Source organism: Psammomys obesus, unplaced genomic scaffold (assembly GCF_907164565.1).
Source record: "Psammomys obesus unplaced genomic scaffold, mPsaObe1.curated_primary_1811, whole genome shotgun sequence".
NCBI lineage: Eukaryota > Metazoa > Chordata > Mammalia > Rodentia > Muridae > Psammomys > Psammomys obesus.
The window spans coordinates 1,973,753-1,988,183 of record NW_026596402.1 but is presented as its reverse complement, the minus strand read 5'-3'; the positions used below and the strand labels follow the sequence as shown (position 1 = coordinate 1,988,183).

The 14,431-nt window shown below is 39.1% G+C and overlaps 1 pseudogene; it reads left to right on the top strand.

The window, feature by feature from the left end:
• The first annotated feature begins 4,311 nt into the window (after nt 1-4,311).
• Nucleotides 4,312-8,111, top strand: LOC129669368 (dnaJ homolog subfamily C member 14-like; annotated as a pseudogene).
• Nucleotides 8,112-14,431: the final 6,320 nt, after the last annotated feature.

Below are 14,431 nucleotides of genomic sequence, written 5' to 3'. Positions count from 1 at the left end.
ATCTGTAAAGAAATGGAGGAAGATAAAGACAAGCAGATTATGCCATCCGTGAAGAAATACGGGAAGATGCAGCCAAACAGCTTGCGGCCTTCAGAGAAGAAATAATTAAATCACTGAAAAAAATAAAAGAAACAGAGTTGAAGAAACTAAAAGGAAAAGAGGAAAATACAACCAGACAGGTGAAGGAAGTAAACAAAATAACTCAAGACCTGAAGATAGAACAGGAAAAATTAAAGAAAACACAAATGGAGGAAATAATGAAAAGGAAGAATTAAGGGAAGAAAACAGGAACTACAGAGGTAAACATAACCAACAGACTATGAGAGATGGAAGAAAGAATCTCAGGTGTAGAAGATACAATGGAAGAAATCGAAGTATCTGTCAAAGAAAATGTTAAATCCAAAAAATTCCTGACACAGACCGTCCAAGAAATCCAAGACAATAGGAAAAGACAAAACCTAAGAATAATAGGAATAGAGGAAAAAGAAGACTCCCTTCTCCAAGGTCCAGAAAATATTTTCAACAAAATCATTGAAGAAAATTTCCCCAAGTTAAAGGAGAAGCCAATAAGGATACATGAAGCCTACAGAACATCCAACAAATTTGACCAGAAAAGAAAATCCTCCCGCCACATAATAATCAAAACAGTAAGTACACAGAACAAAGAAAAAATACTAAAAGCTGCAAGGGAAAAAGGCAAAGTAACATATAATTGCAAACCCATTAGAATCACACCTGAATTTTCAACAGAAACTATGAAAGCCAGAAGGGCCTGGACAGATATCATGCAGACCCTAAGAGAATACAGATGTCAGCCCAGGCTACAATACCCTGCAAAACTCTCAGTCCTCATAGACGGAGAAAACAAGATATTCAATGACAAAAACTAATTTCAACAATACTTACACACAAATCCAGCATTACAGAAGACACTGGAAGGGAAAATACAACCCAAGAAAATTACCTTCTGTCAAGAAAACACAGGAAATAATTAACCTTACTACAGTAAAACAAAAGCAACCAAACACACAACCTCATGAACACAGCCAACATCAAAATCAAAGGATCTAACAGCCACTGGTCATTAATCTCTCTCAACATCAATGGACTCAACTCTCCAGTAAAAAGACACAGATTAACAGAATGGATACGTAAACAAAACCCAGCAATCTGTTGCATACAAGAAACACACCTAAGACACAAAGATAGACATTACCTGAGGGCAAAAGGTTGGAAGATGACTTTCCAAGCAAATGGACCCAAGAAACAAGCAGGAGTAGCCATTCTAATATCTGATAAAATAGACTTTCAACCAAAATTAATAAAAAGAGATGAGGAAGGACACTTCATACTCATCAAGAGAAAATTCCACCAGGAAGACATCACAATCCTGAACATCTATGCCCCAAATACAAGAGCACTCACATTTGTAAAAGAAACATTGATAAAATTTAAACCTCACATAGATCCCCACATATTAATAGTGGGAGACTTCAACACCCCACTGTCAACAAAGGACAGGTCAACAAAACAGAAATTAAACAAAGAAACAATATCTCTGACAGAGGTCATGAATCAAATGGACCTCACAGACATTTACAGAACTTTACACCCAAACACAAAAGAATTTATCATCTCAGCACCTCATGGAACCTTCTCTAAAATAGACCATATAGTTGGTAACAAAGCAAGCCTCAACAGATACAAGAAGACTGAAATAATCCCTTGTATCCTGTCTGATCACCACGGAATAAAGCTGGACTTCAACAACAACAGAAATAGCAAAAAGCCTACACACATGGAAACAAAACAACTTGTTACTAAATGACAGCTGGGTCAGGGAAGAAATAAAGAAAGAAATTAAAGCCTTTCTAGAACTCAATGAAAATGACATACCCAACCTTGTGGGACACAATGAAAGCAGTGCTAAGAGGAAAGTTCATAGCACTAAGTGCCTTCAAGGAGAAATTTGAGAGAGGTCATTCAAGCAACTTAATGGCCCACTTAAAAACCCTAGAAAAAGAAGAAGCAGACACATCAAAAAGGAGTAGACAGCTGAAAATAATCAAACTCAGGGCTGAAATCAATCAATTAGAAACAAATAAAACAATTCAAAGAATCAATGAAACCAAGAGCTGGTTCTTTGAGAAAATCAACAAGATCGACAAACCCTTAGCCAAGCTACCTAAAAGGCAGAGAGACATCACCCAAATCAACAAAATCAGAAATGAAAAGGAGGACATAACTACAGACACTGAGGAAATCCAAACAATCATTAGGACTTACTTCAAAAGTCTATACTCAACAAAATTTGAAAATCTAAATGAAATGGACAATTTTCTTGATCGATTTTACTTACCAAAGCTGAATCAGGACCAGGTAAATCAATTAAATAGTCCTATATCCCCCAAAGAAATAGAAGCAGTCATCAAAAGTCTCCCATCCAAAAAAAGCCCAGGACCAGATGGCTTCAGCGCAGAATTCTACCAGACCTTCAGAGAAGAGCTAACTCCAATTCTCTTCAAACTATTCCACAAAATAGAAACAGAAGGAACATTACCAAACTCATTCTATGAAGCCACAGTCAACTTGGTACCTAAACCTCACAAAGACTGAACAAAGAAAGAGAATTTCAGGCCAATCTCCCTTATGAACATTGATGCAAAAATACTTAACAAAATACTTCCAAACTGAATCCAAGAACACATCAAAGATATTATCCACTATGACCAAGTAGGCTTCATCCCAGGTATGCAGAGGTGATTCAATATACGGAAATCTATCAATGTGATCAACCATATTAACAAACTGAAAGAAAAAAACCACATGATAATCTCCCTAGATGCTGAAAAAGCATTTGACAAAATCCAACATCCATTCATGTTTAAAGTACTGGAGAGATCAGGGATACAAGGCACATATCTAAACATAGTAAAGGCAACATACAGCAAGCCTATAGCCAACATCAAAATGAACGGAGAGAAACTTAAAGCAATCCCACTGAAATCAGGGACAAGACAAGGCTGCCCACTCTCCCCATATCTCTTCAACATAGTGCTGGATGTCCTTGCTAGAGCAATAAGACAGTTGAAGGAGATCAAGGGGATACAGGCGGGAAAGGAAGAAGTCAAATTATCACTATTTGCAGATGATATGATAGTATATATGAGTGACCCCAAAAACTCTACCAGGGAACTCCTGCAGCTGATAAACACCTTCAGCAAAGTGGCTGGATACAAAATTAACTCAAAAAAAAAAATCAGTAGCACTCCTGTATACAAAAGACAAAAGGGCTGAGAAAGAAATTAGAGAAACAACACCATTCACAATAGCCACAAATGACATAAAGTACCTTTGTGTAACCCTAACCAAGCAAGTCAAAGACTTGTATGAAAAAAATTTCAAGTCTCTGAAGAAAGAATTAGAGGAAGATATGAGAAGATGGAAAGATCTCCCATGCTCATGGCTTGGCAGGATTAACATAGTAAAAATGGCCATCTTACCAAAAGCAATCTACAGAACTAATGCAATTCCCATCAAATTGCCAACACAATTCTTTACAGACCTGGAAAGAAAAATTCTCAACTTCGTATGGAATAACAAGAAACCGAGAATTGCTAAAACAATCCTCTACAATAAAAGATCTTCTGAAGGTATCTCCATCCCTGATCTCAAGCTGTACTATAGAGCAACAGTTATAAAAACTGCATGGTACTGGCATAGAAACAGAATGGTGGATCCATGGAATCGAACAGAAGACCCAGAAATAAACCCACACACTTACGGACACCTGATTTTTGACAAAGATGCCAAAACCATACAATGGAAAAAAGATAGCATCTTCAACAAGTGGTGCTGGTCCAACTGGATGTCTACATGTAGAAAAATGAAAATAGATCCATACTTATCACCCTGCACAAAACTTAAGTCCAAGTGGATCAAAGACCTCAACATAAAACCAGACACATTAAATAGGCTAGAAAAAAAAAGTGGGGAATACCCTAGAACTCATTGGTACAGGAGAAAACTTCCTGAACAGAACACCAACTGCACAGGCTCTAAGAGCAACAATCAATAAATGGGACCTCATGAAATTGAAAAGCTTCTGTAAAGCAAAGGACACTGTCATCAAAACAAAGCAACTGCCTACAGATTGGGAAAGAATCATCACCAACCCTTTATCTGACGGAGGACTCATATCTGATATACATATATAAAGAACTAAACAAGCTGAAAAGCAGCAAACCAAGTAATCCACTTAAAAAATGGGGAACAGAGCTAAAGAGATAATTCTCTGTAGAGGAATATCGAATGGCAGAGAAGCAGTTAAAGAAATGCTCAACCTCATTAGCCATTAGGGAAATGCAAATCAAAACAACCCTGAGATTTCACCTTACACCCATCAGAATGGCCAAGATAAAAAACTCAAGGGACAACACATGCTGGAGAGGTTGTGGAGAAAGGGGAACCCTTCTCCACTGCTGGTGGGAATGTAAACTTGTACAACCACTCTGGAAATCAATCTGGTGCTTTCTCAGACAACTAGGAATAGCGCTTCCTCAAGATCCAGCCATATCACTCCTAGGCATATACCCAAAATAGGCTCAAGTACACAAAAAGGACATTTGCTCAACCATGTTTGTAGCAGCTTTATTTGTAATAGCCAGAAGCTGGAAATAGCCCAGATGACCCTCAACTGAAAAATGGATGCAGAAACTGTGGTACATCTATACAATGGAGTATTACTCAGCAATGAAAAATAAGGAAATCATGAAATTTGCAGGTAAATGGTGAGACCTGGAAAGGATCATCCTGAGTGAGTTGTTCCAGAAGCAAAATGACACGCATGGTATATACAAACTCATATAAACATACAACATAGAATAAACCCACTAAAATCTGTACATCTAAACAAAGTAAGCAAAAGAGAAGACCCTAACTAAAATGTTCAATCTCCATCCTGAAAGGCAAAGAAGATGGACATCAGAAGAAAAAGAAAATAGGAAACAACCCCAGAATCTGCTACAGAGGGCCTCTGAAAGCCAGAAGAAAACAGGAAACAACCTTGAAACCTGCCACAGAGGGCCTCTGAAAGCCTCTGCAGTATAGACTGTCAAAGCAGATGCTGAGCCTGATGGCCAACTAATGGGCAGAGTAAATGGAATTTTATGTAAGAAGTGGGAAATAGTAAAAGCTGGAGGGGACGGGAACTCCACAAGCAGAGCAACAGAACAAGAAAATTTGAACACAGGGTACTTCCCAGAGACTCATACTCCAAACAAGGACTATTCGTGGAGATAACCTAGAACTCCTGCACAGATGTAGCCCATGGCAGTTCAGTGTCCAAGTGGGTTCCCTAGTAATGGGAAGAGGGACTGCCTCTGACATAATCTGATTGGCCTGCTCTTTGATCACCTCCCCTTGAGGGGGGAGCAGCCTTACCAGGCCACGGTAGAGGACAATGCAGCCAATTTTGATGAGAACTAATAGAATAAGGTCAGAAAGGAGAGGAGAACCTCCCCTATCAGTGGACTTGGGGAGTGGCATGCATGCAGAAAGGGGAGGGAGGGTGGGATCGGGAGGGGAGGAGGGAGGGGCTTATGGGGGGATACAAAATGAATAAAGTGTAATTAATAAAAAAAATTAAAAAATAGAAAATGACAAATACCTTAAAATCTTCCCATCCTTAAAAGAAAGGTGAAACATATTGCATGCCAGAAAAATAACATTATATTATAAAAAGGGAATGATGAAAAACCTATAATGACATATTAGCTGCTATATTGTAACAAAATAGAAAAAGGCTAATAAAATGTTTGGAGATAATTAAAAAAAAAAAAACCACCAAGATATAATATAAAAGTTAATTGGCACAGATCACCCAAGTAGAAGAAAATTAGAGGACTACACATGCAGATATATACTATCCATATAGAAAAAAATACCTACTAAAGAGAGGAAATAGGCCAGGGGAGCTGCTCTTGTGGCTCCCTTGGCCTTAAGTACACCTGCTTAAATGGGGAGGAGTTACCGATGCTGTTTGGCAATGATGGCTGTGACCTAAAATCCTCAGGAAGCCCCAGGGTTATGGCCTAAAAGCACCCCAGAGAAAGGGTTTTGTGGAGCTCACCACAGTGCTGGTGCCTGCCTCAAGATATCAGTACCCTCTGTGGACCCTGAAATACTTTCCTTCTCAGGACTCAGGGACTCGACAGAGACTGCTCCTAAGGGTACACAATGCCCCAAAGAGCACTCTGGCCCTAAGTACACACAACCCCCCAACCCAGCACACTGCTCATATCCAAGCCATGGTCCTGCAAGGGGTCCAGGAATACCTAGAGAAAGAGGCTACCCTGATGAGAGTGAGGCATCTTCAGATGAGTCAGGAACTCTCAAGAAAGAATGATAGTAGGTATTAGGAGGATGTGAGCTCATCTTTTCTTTCCATTCCATCTGGTTGTAACTGCCAGGGAAGTCCTGCATTCCCTGAAGGGACTTACTCTGAGGAAGGAGATGGCTCTTCCAGCAATATTTGCCACGATTTCACCTCTCCAGTGTTGAGAGAAGAAGAGTATGATGATGAGGAACCTCTTAAATTTCCCAGTGATTTTTTAAGTGTGTCCAGTGGAAAGAAACCCCCATCCCAGAGGCAGAGGCACAGTTTTCAAACCAAGGAGGATACCCGGAATAGTTGACACAGAGATCCCAGGTCCCCTGGTCATCATCGGCTGGGCCGAAAATGAAATCAGATAGACAGGTGCAGAGGCCTAGGAATGTGGGCAGTGGAGGAACTGTGTCAGCTTGGACAGGCAGGCTTCTGGTGGCTGATTGAACTTCTGGTACTGACGGGAGAATATGTAGAAACTTGTGGCCATTTCATTTATGCATGCAGGCAGTTGAGAGTCAGTGATGGGGACTTTTTTCGAGTTTGAGTGGGAGTCTGGGCAGGGAGATTGGGGGAGTAGGCTCATGTGGTGTTCCAGTTTCCAAGTCAGAGCTTTCAAGCTAGTGGGTGTTATCCTACTCCTGGCTCTAGCCCTCTTTTTGGGTTGTCTGCAGCTGTGCTGGCTGTTTTTGGTGGGACTGGGTGAGCGGTTAGGCTGGAGGGATAAGACCACATGGGCTGTTCTCTTGGCTCGATGTTCCAGCCTTGCATCTTTGCTTGCCTTTGCTTAAAGATAACAGGCCATGGCAGCAGCTGATAAGATTAGCTCGGTGGGCCTGGATGGAGTTGCCTTGGGTCAAGCAGAAGACTAATAAACAGGGAAATGCACCTGTAACAGACACTACTGCCAGCCAGAAGAGGAAGTGGCCCGACTTTTGACCATGACTGGGGTTCCTAAGGATGAACTAAACCCTTTTCATGTGCTAGGGTTGAAGCTACAGCATCAGTAGCTCGCAGTGATGGTTCATCCTGATAAAAACCATCATCCTCACTCAGGCTGAGAAGGCCTTCTTAGTTTTGCGGGCCGCTTGGGATATTGTCAGCAACCTAGAGAGGTGGAAGGAGTATGAGATGAAACGGAGCCAGTCAGTGAATGAGTTACTGCCAAAGGGACAAGACGACCTCAGGAGGCAATGAACACTATGATGTGTAGTCCATGCCAGGGAAAGCATAGGAGGTTTGAAATGGACCGGGAACCTGAGAGTGCCAGATATTGTGTTGAGTGCAATAGGCTGTATCCTGCTGATGAAGGAGACTTTTGGGCAAAGTAAAAAAACAGTCTTTTGGCCCAAGACTGTTGGGCCTCAAGATCACCTACTTTGGACTGACAGATGGAAAGGTCTATGACATCACAAAGTGGGCTGGATGCCAGCGTGTGGGAATCTACCCAGATACCCACAGATTTTCTTACCACATCTCATTTGGTTCACCGGTTCTTGGCACCAGTGGTAGGCAGAGGACCACTTCAGAGACCCCTCCTGCTGACTTGCAGGATTTCTTAAACCAGAACTTTCAAGTATCCCCAAGGCCAATGTCCAATAGGAACTTCTTTGCAGTACCTCAGCCTGGCCAAGGGACCACTTTGACCTCCAGGCCCAACAGTTCAGTACCCAAGGGAGAAGCCAAACCTAAATGGCAGAAGAAAGTTAGGTGGCCCTTCCAATGATGACACCCCTTCTCACAATATCAGGGAGTCAAAAGGGCTGTGTAAAGCACAGGATGGAATTTGACTTGTTTATTTTTAAATACTTTAAAATGGGAAAATTTTAAATTGTTCACTCAGTACTTAGAGGAAGCCCATGACCTATTCTTCCTCTTCCCCAACACAGAAACTGAATCTTTTTTAAAAAAAATTCTCTATTAATTACACTTTATTCACTTTGCATCCCCCCTTTGGTTCCCTCCCTCCTCCTGTCCCAATCCCTCCCTTCCTCCACCCTCTCCATGCATGCCCCTCCCAATCCTGATGAAACCTGATTGACTAGGGTCAGAGGGAAGGAAAAGAAGACGTCCCCTATCAGAAACTGAATCTTATTTCCTGGCAATACCAAAGAAATAGGAGGTGCTAGAGCAAAGTACTTAGGGTTTGGACCTAGTCCAGACAATATGTTCCTGAGGTGTGGGAATTTCTCTAGGCTCTGTATGCCTTTATCTTATCATTTGCTCTCAGAGCAAATTAAACACATCCTATTTTAAATGAGTGTATCTTATTTCTTAACCATTTTAACCCCACCCCATTAGATATATAAGCTAAAAGAAAACGCGTATAGCCCTAATTTTGGAGATATATAATTCAGAGTGGAAATTGAATTTTTCCTCTGACTTTCACTTTATGTGTAAGCCACCTAACTTCAGGCTTGTTGCAAGGATGGCCAAAATTAATTAATTTCTAAAAGGAAGACTTATGCCCGGTGCTTTTGGGTGAGGGAAGGATAAAGGTGTTCCCAGAGGCTCCCTTTTGAGCCAAGAGTTTGTATTTTTTTAAGTTTGTTCATATTTGTATGTACATATCTATTTAAAGACAGGGGATTATCTTTCTATAAATATATAACTGGCAACTTAAAAAAAAAAAAGGAGAGGAAATAAAGAATGTGGGATTTTCCAGGTGATGTTGCTGAGAGTTTACCTAATCATAAGTTTGTAGATAGGATGAAGCCCAGAGCAAAAACAAAGAATAAAATAAAAAGCCACATCCAGGTACAAATTTGTGTCATGTTGGAATACTGTGTATCAGTTATAATCATAAAGAAAAAAATCATAAATCCAATGCTGTTCTCCTAGTTTAGAAATTAGAGCTGCTAACATCTATGATTCTTTACCAAATTTTAAAATATTAGGCAGTTTTTAAAAAGGTCTGTCCCAAAAGAAAAAAAGTACTGATATATGTAGGTACTAGTGTTTCAAACTCTTCTTTATTTCAGGGCTCCTTAGAGCTTACACCTCTCTTCCAACCCCCCCCCCCCGCAACCTCATATAAGGGAAAAAGAAGGTTGGAAGGGAAAGGGGACATAGACTTCTTTATTTTTCCAGCTGAGTAGGGTCATAGGATTCTTTTGGGGGTTATACTATTCTCAGTCATTAAGATATTCAGAAATCCAGGTAACCAGCAAACAGCAAACCAGTGAACTAGCAAACACATCAAGGAGTCCTCCTCTGCCTCTTCCAAGTGGCAGTGCCACTTCCTCTGGGTTACATATTTATATGTTCAAAGTTCTCAGAATTCAAATAGCTTCAGATGTCAAAGACCACACCACTGCACTAGGCAATCATCAGCTGTGGAAAAACTAAATCCCCACACTTGGGATTATGACAGAAACGTGTTTATTTAAAATAACTGAGATTTTTAAGAAAACCATAACTTCCATTGCAGAGATAGACATAATTCTTTCAAATTTATGTCTTCATAGAACTCTTATAAAAACAAAATAAAATGTTTTTTGATGAAAGGTGAGGACAACATTTAGCTGTGGGTTTACTTATTTTTAATTAAATTTTTATTTTTTATATTAATTACAGTTTATTTACTTTGTATCCCAGCCATAGCCCCCTCCCTCATTCCCTCCCAATCCCACCCTGTCTCCCTCATCTCCTCCCTGTCCCTCTCTAAGTCCACTGATAGGGGAGGTCCTCCTCCACTTCCATCCTACCCTAGTTTATCAGGTCTCTTCAGGACTGGCTGCAATGTCCTCTTGTGTGGCCTAGCAAGGCTGATCCTCCTTCGGGGGCAGGGGGAAGGACAAAGAGCCAGCTGTTGTTTTATAAATACAAATATTTGGAATGCAGTTATAAACTCTGAGTGTTTATTAAACTTGTGGTTGTAGGTTCTTCTGTAGATCCGTGATTTCACAAGCTATGATTAGTTAGCTACATTTCTTGTACAAGGCACAAGTTCCTTCACTTAGAGTGGGTCTTATTAACAACTAGGGAAGTGTTGATTACCACCAAAGTATGAATATGTATGTTGTGTTTCCTCTGAGTTAGAAACATTCTACTTTGCCAGGGAAAAGCTTAAACAAGAAAGGAAGCAACTCAAAGGAGCTTCAGCAAGTCCTTGAAACCAACTGGATTCACTAGGTACCACCTCCCCTGCCAGAGCAAACAGTAAAAGATGAGACTCTCTCTGAGACTAACAGAACAGAGTAGCAAAAACAACTTAAGAGCAAAAGAGCTGCCTGGAAGAAGCACAAATCGGCCAAGTTGTTTGCAAGAGGATTAGAACAAATGGGACACCAGAAAAAGATACTCCTCAACTTACTGAGCTGTGGAGTATGTTGGAAGTTCCCAGGATTGTAAGTTGTCATTCATACTGGGGGTCCCTTGTTATTATTGCTGTATTTGAACCATTTCTGCTCCCATAAGTATTGTTGTAAGTAACCCCAATAAAACTCATTCATTTACCAAAGTGAACTTTAATTGTATCTTTACTTTGGTATGTTATGTCTTTTGGAGAAAACAGTCACACAACATCACACGAGTTTGAACCCTAATGGCTATGGTACCATTCTGGTTGTTGCTGTGATTCATAGGTATTATACCTGGAGTGTTGATTGCCTCCCACCTTTCTAAAGCTTGTGTAGCTACTTCTGGTACTATGAAAGCTAGTACTCAGGAAGGAGGCTTTTCAGTCAGTTCTATATGAGGTACTTCTGGGACCTGCATTTCATGTGTATGTTTTCAGCAATAAATACTTGCCTTGCATCTTTAAAAGATACCAAGAACAACAGAAATAGTCTGTAATGTTTTAGGAGTTTCTCGGACAACCTGGACCAGCAAGTCAAAAGAGGGTTTCTTATTTCTGTTGTTGGAGATTTTATTAGTTGGTCGTTGGTTTTAGAAGGTAACATTCTCAGACTATGTAGTAAAATTTCATTTTAATTATATATGTATATTTATAGACATACTTAATTGTACTATAGGTATTTTTTGGTAAATAGTAAATAGTATGATCACTTATGACTTCTTCAGACATACTTACTATCATTTTACCTTCTCTCCTTCTTTTCTTTTTATCTCCTTCCCCTCTCCTTAATTAGAGCTCACCATTTCCCCAACTTCCCCAATTATATCATTTGTAAGCTGCTATTCATTTCTCCCAGTCAACAATACCTTTTGCAATCCTGATATCTATAGTTACTCCAGGATATATACTCACATCTGAAGATTTGGAGCTAAGAGATTCAGACAAGACATATGTGGTGTTTTTCTTTTGAGTTTTGGCTATGACATTTAGTGTGTGTGTGTGTGTGTGTGTGTGTGTGTGTGTGTGTGCGCACATGCATACACCCACATTTCCTAGTTAATTCCAATTAGCTCCAAAGTTCATTATTTCATTTTTATTTAAAGTTGAATGGGATCCCACAATGTATATGTACCACACTTCCATTACTCATTTGTCAGTTTATAGGTATTGCATTGAATATTTATATAATTTATTCCAGTTAGATTGGCAAGGAGCAACAGAACAACCTACAACAAATTCTGGAGCAGAGTTGGGGGAAAGGAAAGACTCATTCATTGTTGGGAGGATTGAAAACTTGCACAATCACTCTGGTAATCTTTGGATAATTATGAGACAGTAAGAAATAAATGTATCACATGACCTAACTTTACCATTCCTTGGTATAATATTCAAATAACATGACAACGTACTTCATAGATATTTTCTCAGCAAATGATCATTTCCACAATTTTAAGTCTACCAATAATGAGTGTGAGTGTACATGCATATGTGTGTTTATCCTTTTTCTAGTATCTTTCTTTACCTCTTTCTTCAGAAGTTTAAAGTTTTCTTTGTATGGATCTTTCCCTTCCTTATTATTTTCATTCCTAGATATTTTATTTTCTTTGAAGTTATTGTGAATGGGAATGTGCCCATAATCTCTGTATATTTGTTCTCTGTATATATAGAAAGCAAATAATTTATTCAAGTTGATTCTGTATCCTGTCACATTGTACATTTATTCATCTAAACAGAATCCTCTTACTTTCTTCACAGAAATTTAAAAAATATAACAAACAAACAAGAAAGCAATTATTTTAAAATTTATAATGGAAGCAAAAAGGCCTTAAATAGTTAAAACACTCTTGAACAAAATGACCAATGCTGAATGGATTATCATTCTAGATCTCAATATGTATTGCAGAGCCATAACAATAAAATAATATGATACTGACAAAGCAAATAGACATGTAGACTAATGGAACAAAATCATAGACCCAAACACAAGTATAAATCATCCATTCAACATTTAACAAAAATGCTAAAAGTCTACAACTGGATGAAAGAAAACAGTTTCAAGAAATATTGCTGGGAAAATTGGATGTTTACACATAGAAGAATGAAAGTAGACCTGTATCTATCAACTTATGCACACATAAAGGCACACACACACACATGCAAACACACAAAATTACAAATAGATCAAATACTTAAATGTAGAACCTGAAAAATGTTAACTACTAGAAGGAAACACAGGTACTGCCCTACATAATAGGTATAGAAAAAATAATTCCCAAATAGGACTCAATTTCCTCAATAATTAAGGCCAACAACTGGTGAGATTTAATGAAACTAAAATTTTCTGCACATCTAGAGGATCAATCAACTCTTTCAGATACAAGGCCACAGAATGTGAGAGAATTTTTTTTTCAGTTCTAGTTCTTACAGAAGATTACTATTGAGAATATGTAAGTAACACTAAACAAAAACAAAAACTAAAACAAAAACTTGACCCATTTAAAGAATAGGTCAAGGATTTGAACAGAGAATTCTCAAAAGAAGAAAAAAATGGCTAAGAAATATCTCAAAAAATGTTTATTCTCCCTATCAATTAGCAAAACTCAAATATAAAAAGCTTTGAGAGTTCATCTTATTTAAGTCAGATTGGCAAATATCAACAAAACAAAAGGCAAATAAAGCTGGAGGGGAGTTGGGGAAAAGGGAGACCTTATTCACTGATGCTCAGATTGCAAACTGTGTAGCCAGTTTGAAAATCAGTGTGGAGAATTCTGAAAAAGTAAAAAATAAATATTCTGCATGATCCAGCATTCCCACTCGTTGGCATATGTCCAAAGAACTTCACATTCTACTGCCCAAGTTCTTGCTTAGACAAGTTTATTGCTGTTTTATTCACACTAACTAGGAAATTAAGACAAACGAAACTTCTTTCAAAATAATTCTTAGTGGTCTATGACAAAAATCACCATTTTTCACTTGGCCACATTCTTTATTATTCAGTGACTAAACTGATTTCAAACACATTTAAATGCTTTATTTTCTTTACCATGAAATCTGGCATATTTTATCTGATTTACATTCATGTAACTATTTTTGATAACTACATAAATGTTTTCCCTTAAAATTTGAATATGATTCATTTGTTAATTACTGTGACTGACTATTTGTTATCAGTTTAAATTCTTTTTTTTTCTTTTTCTTTTTTTTTCGTATTTTGTTTTTTTCTTATCAGTTACATTTTATTAACTATGTACCCCAGCCGTGTCCCGATCCCTCATTCCCTCCCAGTCCCTCCCTCCCTCCCTGATCTCCACCGTGCCCCTTGCCAAGTCCACTGATAGGGGGGACCTCCTCCCCATTCATCTGATCCTGTTTTATCAGGTATCCTCAGGACTGGCTGCAAAGCTCTCCTCTGTGGCCTAACAGGACTGCTCCTCCCTTGGGGGGTGGGGAGGCCAAAGAGCCAGCCATTGAGTTCCTGTTAGAAATAGTCCTTGTTCCCCTCACTATGGGAAACCAATTGGTTACTGAGCTACCACAGGCTACATCTGAGCAGAGGTTCTAGGTTACATTCACACATGGTCCTTGGTTGAATGTCAGTCTCAGAAAAGACCCTGTGCCCAGATATCTTTGGTCCTTGTGGAGCTCCTATCCTTTCCTCATCAGTCTAACTCCCCTTCTTTCTTATGATTCCCTGCACCCTGCCAAAGGTTTGGTCATGAGTCTTTGCTTTGAAAACACCGCTACTT